The sequence below is a fragment of the Staurois parvus genome, unplaced genomic scaffold (genome assembly GCF_062004578.1).
Source record: "Staurois parvus isolate SC_StPar_1 unplaced genomic scaffold, SC_StPar_1.0 ptg000287l, whole genome shotgun sequence".
Lineage (NCBI taxonomy): Eukaryota > Metazoa > Chordata > Amphibia > Anura > Ranidae > Staurois > Staurois parvus.
Window position 1 is genome coordinate 14,646,898 of NW_028318083.1, and position 14,523 is coordinate 14,661,420.

The following is a 14,523-nucleotide window of genomic DNA, read 5'->3' on the forward strand; positions in this document are numbered from 1 at the left end:
TCCTACCCCACTGGAAGTCTAAATCTCCTACTCCAAAGGCTACTACTTTTTTCTCAGCAAAATGGATATTTCCTTAGGCATCAACCTCACAACAAGTCCACTAAGCCTTCCCAAAAGCCCTCTTCACAATGAAGGGGCATCCCCACTCCTCGTAGTGGGGGAGCAGGGGTCATCTGTTGGTGTTTGCACCAGTATGGATCAGACAGCCCAGGCCTCTGGGTTCAATCTGTAATTTCTAAAGGATAAATATTAGAGTTCCTATCTCTGTGTCCACCTCATTTTCTACCTTCCTATCTGCCGGGTTCATATCAAAACAGATTTAAAGTTGAACTCCAGGAATTCAGTCACTTTCCAAAATGTTCTGGATTACTATTGGTTAAGTCCAACAACACACATGCAACCTGGTGGATTTATCTGTTTAACTTACAGATTATATATTTAGCACAAGTACAATGATCATTATACTTCTGGTGCTCTGACACTGGACCTTCTGGTCTTAGCCTGGGCAGCTGCAGAGTCACATACATCGCATCTTTGCCAGCCTCTTCCCTTTGCTGGCCATTCACCGAAGGCTTTGCATTTTCACATAATACAAAGTGCTCTGTGATAGCACAGAGGGAAGGGGCGGGCAAAGATGCGGTGTATGAGAATAGAGGGTGCTGGGAGAGTAGTGATAGCTTAACTCTCAGTGCTCAGTAAAACTGTCAGTTTTAAATAACAGATAAGTCCATGAGGTGGAATGCACCTTGTTGGACTTAACTCATAGTAAGCCAGCACATTTTATTAAGTGACTGAATTCCTGGAGTGCAGCTTTAACACAAAGTATCTTTACTTTCAACCATGCAATTTCCAGATCTCATTGAACCCATCTACCCACCCTGGTGGGTTAGCTTTAGGAATTTAAGTTTCTTAATTCTTATTTTACCATCAGTATTAAAACTGCATGCTATGGCATGTCATTAAATGTATGTTTCTACTTTAAGGTTAATTTAAGGCAAGCTTTCTGGGATTTATGAGATCATATTTTGACTAGGAGTCTACACCAAATTCAGTTTATGAGCAGATAAGCCACCGAGCTTTAACCATGATCTGTCAGTATGTGTGATTTACACTGTCAGAAATTCTAGAAAGTTTTTCCTTATTGTAATAGTTGTGGAAGTGTAAAGCTACTGTAACTACCAGAAAAGGAAATTTTCAAATAAACAGTAATTGAATGTACAGTAGCCTCAAATGAAAGCTGGTATATTTTTAGCGAAAAGAATTGATAACAAATTAAATAGGAAGACTTAATCGAGTAGGCATCCAGTTGTATTTTGTCTCAAATTCATCCCCAGTTCTTCTAAAGGGTAGAACAAAGGACATATCAGCTAATTAATCATGAACCTGCTGGTGATGTGGGACTTCCACCAAAGCGTCGTTACACTCTAATATAGCAACATTAATATAACCATCACTACTATCAAGGGGTCTTCAGCACTAGATGTTTGACATACAGCAGATGCCTGACAAGATAGCACTATCTCTGATGTCAGCAGTAATATTTAGTACAGTTCAGGGCAGGTTTTCACTTAATTATTAGCTCTGCAACGACAGAAGAATAGCGATGGAAAGGAAAAGAAACAATATTTGTTAACACGATCATCCATTGTTATGCTGGCCTACAGTGTGTTTCCTCACGGTTAGTATATTGAGACAAGCAAACCTTGCTATGTTACAGTGAGACCCACTAACCGGTGTACCAGATTATTAAGATATGATCAGCTTGTCAGGTGACACTAAGCAAAATCCCCCTCTCAATAGGTGTGTGCACTAAATTATGCAGGTATTCAAAAGCAGACCGATTTTTCTTTTTACTATGGCCATGAACAGTGGTCTCCAAACTACGGCTCGGGGTCGGATGCGTCCCTTTGCTTGCCCTTATCCGGCTCTTGGGGCACTTTTTCTCCCACTGATACAGACACTATTCCTCCCACTGACACCAACAAGGGGGCATAATTCCTGCTACTGACATCAACAACAGTCACTATTCCTCTCACTGAAACAAACCATGGGGCACAATTCCTCCCACTGACACCAACAAGGGGGCATAATTCCTGCTACTGACTTCAACAACAGTCACTATTCCTCTCACTGAAACCAACAATGGAGCACTATTCCTCCTACTGACACGAACAATGGGGCACTGTTTCTCCAACTTACACCAAGAATGGGGCGCTATTCCTCCCCTAATACCAAAGATGTATTGTTTACCCCCAATGACACAGGACAATTTATACTCCTAATGGCCACAGTCCGGCCCCCTAAACTCTGAAAGCCAGTAAACTGGCCCTGGAGACCCCTGGTCATGAACATAGCGTGCAGATCCTAGAACACTAGTTTAAAATGTGTACTGTTGGAATACAAACAGATAAAGCATATTCTTAGAGCATTTGAAATTCATTTTAGATTTACAGTACAGGAAAACTGTAAGGATTAGATATTTATTTTTAACCACTTCAATACTACCCCATTCTTGCCCAGGCCAATTTTCAGCTTTCAGCGTTGTCTCACTTTGAATGAAAATTCCACAGTCATGCAATACTGCACCCAAATTAATATTTTAGCATTTTGTTCACAGAAATAGAGCTTTCTTTTGGTGGTATTTAATCACTTCTTATTTTTTGCTAAACAAATGAAAAAATACTGAAATTTTTGAAAATAAACCCTTTTTTAGTTGCTGTTATAAAATGTGCAAATAAGTAAATTATTTTCTTCACTGGTGTGCGCTGATGAGGCTGCACTGATGGGCACTGATAGGCTGCATTGATGGGCGCTCATGAGGCTGCACTGATGGGCACTGATAAGTGGCACTGATGGGCACTGATATGCTGCACTGATGGACATGGATTCGCACTGATGGGGTTGCAGTGATATTCTGTACTAATTGGCACTGATATGCTGCACTGATTGGCACTGATGGGATGCACTGATAATCTGTGCATGACTGCACAATTGCCAGTTAACGTAGGGCAGTGCTGAATAGAAAAAAATGGTCTTACAATACAAAAGTAAATAATGTCCCCCATGTAAATTTATTGTTATTCTCATTGTTAGGTAAGTTTAGTCCATCATTAATCATGACCACCCATGTGACCAAAAATGTTTCCATTGGCACTATTACATTAAAATGTTCATTAACCTTTCTTGGCCAGTGACATCACCTAGGATCCGCAGCATGTTTGTTTGCATTCTAGCAGCCAGGGATTTGTCATTTAGTTGCAGTAGTGGGGCAAGGCAATATCACTAGGCAGTGAATTATCAGTTCAAGAAGCAAGCATCATTGAGCGAATTGATGCTGTATTTACATCAGGGGGTATTATTTACTTTTTAATTTATTGTACTTAAAGGACGTTGCCTAAAGTGTTTATTTATGTTTAGAATAAAAAGGGGGGGAGGTGCAGCGCTAACTTAATATATACACATACATATAAACCAATGTTAAGGTGCTTATAAAGTGCATAAAAAAGTGACTACAGATGATAAGTATAGTCCATAACGTGATCCAAAACCCAAGAGAGTCTTCAAAGAACCTCAATGGCTGGATTCATAGGTGGGGTGATAAAGGTATAAAGATTGCGCACTCACCAGATACGCAATCCAAATGCGCATTCAGAACAAATGTTTCCAGATAATCCTAGGGTCCTCATATGGGTCTGGTCAGATCTGAAGATATGATAGTCAGATCCGGTCAGATATGAAGACCCATATGAGGACCCTAGGATTATCTGGAAACATTTGTTCTGAATGCGCATTTGGATTGCGTATCTGGTGAGTGCGCAATCTTTATACCTTTATCACCCCACCTATGAATCCAGCCATTGGGGTTCTTTGAAGACTCTCTTGGGTTTTGGATCACGTTATGGACTATACTTATCATCTGTAGTCACTTTTTTATGCACTTTATAAGCACCTTAACATTGGTTTATATGTATGTGTATATATTAAGTTAGCGCTGCACCTCCCCCCCTTTTTATTCTGATTATTCTGGAGGTTCATACGGTACCTTTTTTGGTGTTCAGCTGCTACTGTCTCATTTTCATTCTATTTCATTTTATTAATTTTATAATCTAATTTAAGCGCTCACTTACCCTGAGATTTACTGTTTATTTATGTTTAACTTGTTCTGGGAATGAGTAATTGGGGTACTAATTTCATGTGCAGCTTTAAAGCATTGCCCAAGTAGGTTTGTTAACTTATGTATTTCCAATGTTAACCATTAGCTTTGTATTACATACATGTCCCCAAGACAGTAGGTAGCTACCCAGACCTTTTTTAATAGTAGCATGCAAATTAATTTTGAAAAACAATCAATTTCAATAGTGTATGAGATTTCAGACTTCCTGCTGGGTTCGCTGAACCTCCTACTAAGTGAACTTTACCCAGTTTGCTCATCCCTACTAACAGTATATACTGGTGCCAGAGGCTGGCATTATGTGTTTAAAAACTTTAACACTGGCAACAGTAAATAACGGAAGCAAGTGAAATGTTTGCAATATGCATTTTGTATAATTAAATAAATAAATGAATAAAACTCTTGTAGAAGAGAAAAGGAGGCTGGTGGCATATATTAAAAATGGAACTTTAGTAGTTAAAGGGGAGAAGAAGGCACAGAGACCAAGCTGCTGCATTCTCTGCAATATCACAATAATACAATAAACAGACACATTATCCACTTCTCGACCGCCCTATAGCAGATATACTATAGCAAAATCACGTATATATGCGTGATTTCGCATTTCCGGGTAGGGGGCATGCGCGAGGTGCACGCATGCCCTACCTGCGCCGCCATTCGTGGCTGTCAATCACTGGGTCCCGGCAGGTGATTACTCGCAGGCGCCCGGTGATTGGCGAGCATCTCCGATGGGGAGGAGAACTGTATGTAAACAATACAGTACTCTTCTCTGTCAGCTCTTGCACACTGCTTTGGATGGCTGTGCATAGTACAGTCATCCAAAGCAGTGTGATTACAGTGAAGCACAAATACACAGTGCTTACAGTGAAACAGCACACAGCACACAGTTAACCCTTTGATCACCCCTCATGTTATACCCTTTCTGCCCAGTGCCATTAGTACAGTGTCAGTGCTTTGTTTTAATACCTATCACTGTATTGGTGTCACTGGGGATGTCAGTGACACCAAGTCAGTTTCCCCAAGTGTCATACTGCCCGCCACAGTCCTGCAGTCCCGCTATAAGTACTAGTTAAAATAAAAAAAATAAAAAAATCCCAGTATATACAGTATATACACCACCATTTGTAAATGCTATAACTTTCAAGTAAACCAATTAATTTACACGTATTGGGAATTTTTTTTAGCAAAGCCATGTATCAAAATACATTTTGGCCAAAATTTATGAGGAAATTAGATTTTTTTATTTTTTGTACTGGACATGTTTAATAGCAAAAAGTCAAAAATATTGTTTTTGTTCTCAAAATTGTCGGTCTTGTTTTTTTTTTTTATAGCAATGACCATGCAATTGTCAGTCAAAGTAACGCAGCGCCTTAATGCAAAAAATGTCCTGGTCAGGAAGGGAGGTAAATCCTCAGGAGAGCAAGTGGTTATGGTAGGCAATCCAACTAGTGTGCCCAGAGACGTATGCATGAAACTGATATTATTTGTAAACAACTACACTAGAAAGTGCTGCATCAGCAAATATAAAAGAGGACAAGGATTTAATGACATATTTTAAACAATAATAATAAAACCGTGATATATTACGCAACTGTCTGTCAATATAAAAAAGAAAGAGTACAGAGGGACCCGGTAAATGCGAAGACTATAAATGATACTTAAAAATACTCATACTGCATGATCTGAAAGAAAAAAGGGAGGGGGGATATGCTGCTTCTAGGCTTTGTCACACCTAAAGGAGCCCCCCGGGATACGCTGCTTCTAAGCTTTGTCAATAGCTAGGCGTTAATTGAACAATAAAGAAAAGTGTGTGAGACAATAAGTCTCAGCGAGGCTGTTAACCTAATCTTTATGGACTTTCCATGTCACCTCACCTGATTGAAAAGCACAGGATCATAGGAAGGTGGATGAGAAGCACAGTTCTGGTGTGGAGGACACTACTCCGCCCCCACCCCAGGAGGAAACTACAACTCTCAGAGGGCTTTGCGGCCAGGGGGAGAGGCTGTGATAAAATAAAACTGTGCAGCTCTAGAGGGTTCTGACGTGAGAGTGCAAGGAGTAGAGAGAAGACATGTGGACCTGGTGCTCTGAGTGTGTGGGACCCTCTTGCCCTCCAGTAAGGCCTATCCCTCTGAATTGGAAGTCACCTGAGATAAGTCTCCTGCCAAAGACCTCAGACCCGCATTCTGCCGGTGACCTCAGACAAAGCTGAGGCTGGTCACCTCAGACAAATTTCCAGCCAATCACTTCAGACAAACATTCAGCAGGTCACCTCAGATATCTCCAGCTTCAACTCAGGATATCCTTATCTCACCTATCCTAGTTTAACCTGCTGCAAAAAAGTTATTTTTCACAAATTGACAAATTGAGGTTGTCTTTGCCACCAGTATACCACCAGAGAGGGTCCCCACTAAGCTAGCAAAAGCAATCATCTGAGACTATTCTATCTTGTCTTAGTATACTAGTATTTTTCTCACTATTTACATTTTTGGGGGTTGCTCTATTTCTCACAACAAAGCCCTGCAGGCAAATTTGGGCTTATCAACACATCCTTGAGGACAACTTAGCCTCTTGAAATTTAGTTACAATTTTTTTAATATATTTTTGATTTTATGCCTTGGCTATACTCTTGGTGGTCTTGTCATAGCTCAAAATACGTTTTATACATGGTTAAATCTTGGCCCAGACACCTTTAGGGTTACTCTCCAAAGTCCAGATTATTAAATGACAACATTGTATTGTAACAGTGTGTTATAAGCTCATTATTGCAAACCTGTACATTTATATAATTGACAACATTTTAATTCATAATACACTCTAAGTCAATTTAACCCAGTGTGGTTTATTTTGTCAGAATGGTAGAAGTACTCCACCACTTAAGCTCAGTAAAGGAAATCCAACTTCAAAGGAATTAAACTAGCAGCTTCTGTGGGGGTACACTACATAAGTTATGTCCCTGATATCCAAAAAAAATTTAACTAAACATCCACTTTAATAGTGTAATAATGAATATAGAGCTGTATTTATTTGTATTTTATATCTTCCTGAAGCCTGTATTTCCAGTAAGTGTTCTAAGATATTGCTTTCTTTGTTTTTTAAAAAGGCCTGGATTCTTTCCTAAATGTACTGTACATAATATAACTGGATACTAATATTTATAGGTAAAGTTGATCCATGGAATATCCGATTGCCTCTCTGGGATCAGGAAGGTATTTTTTTCCCCTGCAGGAGCAAATTGGATCCTGCTTTATTGGGTTTTTTTTTTTGCCTTCCTCTGGATCAGCTGTGGGTATAGGATTATGTATATAGGACTGTATAATTTTTGTTTTTTTCCCTTTTATTGGTTGAACTAGAAGGACGTGTGTCTTTTCAACCAGACTAACTATGTAACTATGTTGTGAAGGGAGATTCATCGGCCTGCCTTGCTCCTGAACAGACAGGCAGCAAAACAAAATTGCAATTAGAGTTTCAGCAGGGCCGGACTAGGACAAAAAATAGGCTCACGCATATTAGACTGAGCATCCCATACCAGGGGTGGACTGACAACTCATGGGGCCCCTCAGGCAATAGGAGATCATGGGACCCTCCTGTGTCCCTGCCCACACTCTAGCCACACCCACACAAAGCCCCACCTACAGGGGGCATTTAAATATCAACTGCAGCATAGCCTGCTGGAAGTTCCTGGCTTCTTTCTGTAGAAGTTGCTGGGCAGTTCCAGGTTTAAAGATGGCTGCCACACAGCAGCCATCTTTATGATGTAACCAGGGGAGTTTTATGAAAGCAGTGAGCCTGTGTGCAAGATTATAATTTGGGCTCTAAAGCTAGAGAAAGAAGTGTTGGCAAGCGCAAAGCGCCGTGCACTGCCACAAATATTGGGTATAGTTTTGGGGTGCTGTAGGTAGCACCTGTTGGTTACATAGTACAGTAAAAATGCATGATGATTGAGGGGATGCCTTGTGCAGCTGATCTGGTCCAACTCAGCTCCTTCCTAACAGGCTTGCCAACTGTCCCACAACTTTTTTTTTCACTTAGAAAACATGGAAAATCTACTGACAGAATGCATTTTTTACTGTGAACCTGAAATTAGAAAATAAGAGGGGAAGAGGGGGTGGAGGGATAGAGGCAGAAGGGAAAAGGGGGTGAGGGAGGAGGGGGAGGAGAGATAGGAATAGGAGGGAGAGAGAGATGGGGATATGGGAAAGGAAAAGAAGTAGGAGAGAAATGGAGGAACTGGAGAGAAGGAACAGGGAAAAGAGGAGGGGGGTGAAAGAGAGAGAGAGGGGGGAGATAGAGATAGAGTGGGTAAAGAGAAAGAGAGGGGGGGAGATAGCGATAGAGTGGAAAAAGAGAGCGAGAGGGGGGAAGAGAGATAGAGGAGGGGGAAGACAGAGAGAGATAAAGAGAGGGGGGGATAGAAAGAAGGGGGAGAGAAGGTGGGGGGAGATAGAGAGGGGGGAGGAGAGAGGGGGGTAGGCGATCAGAAGGTCTGCTATTGACAAATATTGCCCATCCCACAATTATTTAAAACATAGTGCATTCCCCACCCACACACACAGGTGCCATCCCATTATAATGAGCACACACCCCTCCTTAGGACACATGGAGGGTCCCCCTTTATGGTATAATGACCCTCCCCACCAGAACACACACACACAGGTCTCCTCTCAGTGTGGTCTCTCCCCGGTCCAGATAAAAGGCAGGCTTTCACACTCTGTTTCTCAGCTGATGTCCAGTGCCTCTCCCTCCCCTCCTCCCACCGTTACAGCCAGAGTTCTTCTACCAGTCCAGAAAGTGTCCTCCTCCTCCCCAGGATCTCTCGGTCCCTCTCTCTCCTCTCAGGACCGGACCCAGAGCCTGTTTAATTCATCCATCCTGCCCCATCCTCCCTGGAGCTTCTCATGGGTACTCCTACTGGCTCTGGCCCCGTATCTCGAATCATCAGTCTGCCCCTGGGGATGGGCCTTGCAGCTGTCACCGCGCAACCTCATCTGGCGCTGCTTGTCTCACTTGGCAGGGTCTCGCCTCCCCAGAGTTGGAAGATGATGGGAGAAGGGAGTGGTGGGAAGCCATGGTTTCAGATATACATTGGATTGGATTTTGATAGGATATGCGACCCGACAGACCTGGCCCGCTGGGCAAATGCACAGTGTGCCCTATGGCCAGTCCGGGCCTGGGTGTCAGTATTTTTATATTAACTCTGAAAATTTAGGCACCTACATTTTCATAGTTAATTTAAAGGTATAGCACTTTATTAGATCTGCAGCCAGACATATAGTGATAGAGGAGTTATTTACACACACACATGGTCCTCAGCACAGGTACACAATAGTATTTTAAGTATTTTTATAGATATTGTTTCTGTTTGCCTTTGCTAAGATGTCTAGTCTAATTCCTCTTTAATTCAATCAGATACTGGTACTGTATTTTTGCAATTGTAGTATTCCAATATCTATGTGCAGTATATATCAGATATATGCTCCACATTCCATACTCACCTTAGGCCTGACTTTGTTAAAAAGGCCTTGGTAAAGGCTATTATTAAAATGTCTGCATGTTAAAATCAAGATCTGTCATTTAACAGACATATTTGTAGCCTTTCCCAGTCATTTTTTTTCCATTAGCAAATGTTAGACTAACATGAATAGCCAGAATGTACACATTACATCTTCCGCAGCCGAGAAATGCTTGTTAGAACATATTGTTTCCTTAGAAATAGACTTTCAAGCAGTGTTAACACTGCTAAAGAGAGATGAGTGACTTCTTTAGCTTGTCAATTTGACAGGAGCCTCCCAAAGGCAGCACCTTTTTTCTCCATCCACTTTCATAATTGGAATCAGTAACTGCATGCGTTTGTCATGCTGGAACTCTTAGCAAAGCTTGCTGTCATTATTCTCTTCTGTCTCATATGTGCTGGTCTCCAGCAGGGATAGCAAGCTTCTCCCGTGTGGTGCTTGCAAAGTAACTAGATAGAAGTTGCACATTAAACAATGAAGACAGCTTGAAAATAGGGGATCTTAATTGACTGTGACATGAATGTCATGAAACAGATGGCAAGATGATTTAAGCCACTAAAGGTCTGAATAAGACTACAGACAGTATAAAATGTAAATGCAAAAACTGTACTCCTATGATTAAAAGTGGCCTTGTTTTGGTTGGTTATCTTATTTGAAGCTGCATGAACTTCTTTCTTTGAACAGTAATGACAGATGGTCACTGTTCATCACTTTTATCTTTTAATTGTTTGGTTTGTCTGTTATACTTTCTTGGAGTTGTTTGAAAATTACTTTCATTTTCATCCTAAAAAGTATATAAAGTGAACCTTTTTTTTTCAAAATCTCTCAAACAATGAATTTGATGTGTTGACATGTTGTTTTGTCAATGTAAAGGATAGCATGTTCAGCCAGTACTCAAGTGCATACAAGATCTCAGAGCCATATAGATATGATATATTAAAGACTCTTGAACTGAAAGGTTTACCACCACCCAACAGGCCATGCATGCATTTTTATGAATGAGATGTAAGAACTAGTGGTGGAATCATAGAGGATGAGGTGTGTGTGTGGGGGGGGGGGGGGGTGATGTCACAATCCCCACCTCGTCCACTCAGAGAAAATGCAAAGCATTCTCTAAATGGTGCTCTTGCCAAGCAATTGCCATCCTGTGTTCACTAAGCAGCAGGACAGCCTCTCAACATGGGACCCAGATGTTAGGGGGAGATATAGAGTCAAAGATTAATTTAGGAAGTATGATAAATTTAGGAAGGGTATTGTTAAATTTAGAAGTCGTGGTGTGGGGCTCACCTTACTTTTTCGCTTGTTTTCTGTTCCGAAAATCACATGCCTTGAACTACCTGACAGAAGGTTCTCAGCACCAAAAGCTAATGTATCTAATTTTTTTGGGATGTCTTGTTTGAACAGCCATCTTCCGACAGAATTGAAATACTGGGAATATGTCACTATCATTCAATTGAATGATATATAGCCATTCCAAAATATTGATTTTTTTCCTATTTAAGTCACTTTATTGTAGAACAATATGCCTTGACATTCTGCTGCAAAAGTTTTCATACAAATTGGAAATTATTGGTTGTTCCACGATTACAAAACCACCAAGACTCTGAGGCAATAAACCCAGCCCCATTCCGCCATAATCACTATTAGGCTTTACAGTTGAAATGAAGCTTTTAATTTTGGTATGTAGTGTTTAGTTTTCTCAAAAAAGGTTAAACTTTTGTTTTATCTGTCTCCAGATTACTTCACCATTGGAGCTATGGAAGATCCCAGGGTCTATACCAAAACTGAGATAGGTAAAAATGTTAAATTTAAAAAACTGTTCTTTTATTGTAAACACAACAAAACACCTCTTTTCCAATATTTTTCTTAAGACTGACTTGTAAATAGACAAATTAAATTGTGCAAGAGACACCTGAACATCCTTTTGTTGTCACCCTAGATTTTATCACTTATTTCATTTATTTTTAAGCCTGGCATTTTGATGCTTCTTCTTTAAGGAGCAAGGACTATGTGATTTTGATGATGATCTCAATTTAGATAATGACAGGGTTAGTATAGATTTGAAGGGGTTATGTTAGTGATAGGGTCAGGGGTTAACGTCAATGTTTAAGATTGGAATGAGGATATTGGGTTGTGGTTACTAGTTTCAGGATACAGTTGAGAGGAGGGTTGACTGTGAGAGAAAGATTAGGGACCATTTTAATGTTTTTTTCTAATATCATGTCAGAATCATGTCAGAATAGGTGCTTGTATGTACAGGCATGCTGTTGCATCTAGATGGCTTATCTTACTGTTAATATGAATGAAAAAGCAGCTCAAAGCAATTTAAAGCTACTTCATCTTAACATATCTTATAGTAAAGCCCATTTGCAAAAGCTATAATAACCCATTTGCAATATAATATTGGCTTAAAGGAGAAGTATAGCCAGAGCTCATTTCACTGTACTTCTCCTGTAGATTACAGGAGTACAATTTGTTATGGACTCCTGTGACCCTTTTTCATTGTCACTCAGTTGGTCCAGGTTGGGGACAGATCCCAACTTTAAAGTCGGGATCCACCCAGATCCCTGGACCAGCACCTGGCTCAGCCTCTAAGCGATCTGCTGAGAGCTTGAGCCAGCCGCTCCTGCAAACTCCACAGCCCAGAGCTCCAGTGAACGTTGGGGGGGGGTAAGAGCAGAGAGCCGGAGACTGACAGTCCTGGCTCTGTGCTCAGAGCAGAGAGAAATAACTAAGCAATAGCAGTGTTTGATCACTCAGTTCTCAACCTTACAACTGGCAGGGGACAGATGTAGTATCAGCTGTACCCACCTAGGTAAGTATAATTAAAACAAAACATCCTAAACTTCTCTTTAAGGTGAACACAGAATTCTGAATTTTATCATCTACTCCCACTTCGATTTTTACTCCAGTATGTAATTGTTTTTTTTGTTTTCATCTAAAACAGTCACATGCAACTTGCATTTGGGCCAAAATATCTTGGCAATGCAATTTTTTCTTGTTACTTCCCATTGTTTTAATCACATTTAGGTAGAGAAAGTATGCAGAACATTGAAAAACCAAAAGGAAGCCTTAGCCAGCACTCCCACCCCAAGCATATATTCTGGTGACTTTCTGATTGTTGGGTGTTTGCTCACCAGTAAAATGAATTTGGTGTCTGGTTCATGCATCAAAAGCAGAGTGAACTTTTATAGCTTTGGTTATCTTTTATATATATATATATATATATATATAAATAATTTCAAGCCTATTAAATGTAAGGCAACCCATTCTCTACTTAACTACTTTCACTTTGCAGACACTGTATCAGGATCGAGTCTCCTACTGGTCCCAGAGTGCAATGTCAGGAAAACACTGTTTGCAATATCATGGTATGTTGTATTTATTTTTTTGGTGAAGCATGCAAAACTGCATTCATTTTAGGTAATTACTGTGTCAGAGTGTTTATAACCTCCCCTTTATACAATAGAAGAAAAATTGGTTCCCAGAAGTCTCGCAGATCATGTTGACCTACATTGCTCTGAAGAGTAAGTTCTATAAATGTTTTAACATGATCTGAAAAGACACAACTTAATGTAGCAGAGGGTGCTTGAGATGTTCAGGTACATAGCACCTTTAACAAAAAATAATGTCATGCAAATGTTTGAGTTCTACCTCTCATTTCACACCCAGTTTGTAATGAATGTCTAAAGTGAATAATGACTGCAAAGGTCAAGCTTGTGTGGAACTTGTTGGCGCCAATTGTTTACCTAATAATTTCATTCTGAATGTAGCTGAGTTGAGTTGTTAGGTAGATGACTCAATAACGATATATTAAATGCTTGTGTATATATAGGTAAAGGTAATGGTACAACTACTGTGGCACTTCAAAAAAATTTACAATTCTAAGCATAAATTAGCCATTTTGAGAAATTCAAAATGCAAGAAAATTAGCACATAGAGAAATTGTAATTAATTTCCGTAACACACTAATAGTATGTGCACATATTAAGCAGTCCATTTATGAGTTATATTGTTAAATTCAATATATACTGTTCTTTATAATATTATTATATGATTTTTATTATTTTTGTATCTGCCATTTTGTTATATCCAATAATACAGTACAAAGTAAATATTACATCCCTGAAAAAGGCAGAAAATACACATAAATAACAATATTTAAAAGGACAAGCACAAACAGTTGTATAATAATACAAATACAATAATAATAATTATTATTAATATTACTATTAATAAAATCTTATCGAATTTTGCATAATGAAGTGAAATTGAGAGCTACATTTCATTATTATGTGCTTATAATTGATATTGGAATACCTAACAAGCTAGCTAACACTATAAGCATTTAGTAAAGTGTAGGTCAAAGGATAAAGCTTTCTGGTACATCAACAAGCACAGGGCAATGGAAGGAGATTGAAATGAACTAACAGCCTTATTAAAAAAGAGTTATAATTCTTAAAGCCCAACTCCAACTTCCACCTCCAGGTACCACAATCAGAGTTGTCCTACAGCAAAATTCTAAACCTACAAGTACAACCTCACCATAAGGGGCTCTGCCTGGATTAAGACATTAGACATGTTATGTTTGCAATTACTGCAGCCATATTATAATGGGGGGGGGGGGTGCAAGATCTCGTTTGTGGGGTGAAGGGTACCTGGAAAACTATAGAGGATGTTGTGAGCTCATTACTATTTTCTTTCTTATATCACAGTTCTCGAGCAACACCTAGATAACAGCTGTGAAACTCAGTGCAAAAATTGACTTTACCTTGAGAAGTCAGATTTGCAGAATGTGTAGTATTTCTGCCCAGGCACAGTGACAACATCCCTCCTTTT

General features: G+C 39.8%; 1 long non-coding RNA gene across 3 annotated transcripts in view; it reads left to right on the plus strand.

The window, feature by feature from the left end:
• LOC149458395 (uncharacterized) overlaps positions 1–14,523 on the plus strand; it is a 77,945-nt gene that overhangs the window by 39,137 nt on the left and 24,285 nt on the right. For all 3 annotated transcript variants that reach the window (XR_016313460.1, XR_016313459.1, XR_016313458.1), the window contains 2 exons: positions 11,421–11,477; positions 12,983–13,055. This is a non-coding gene — a long non-coding RNA (uncharacterized LOC149458395). The remainder of the gene's footprint in view (positions 1–11,420; positions 11,478–12,982; positions 13,056–14,523) is intronic.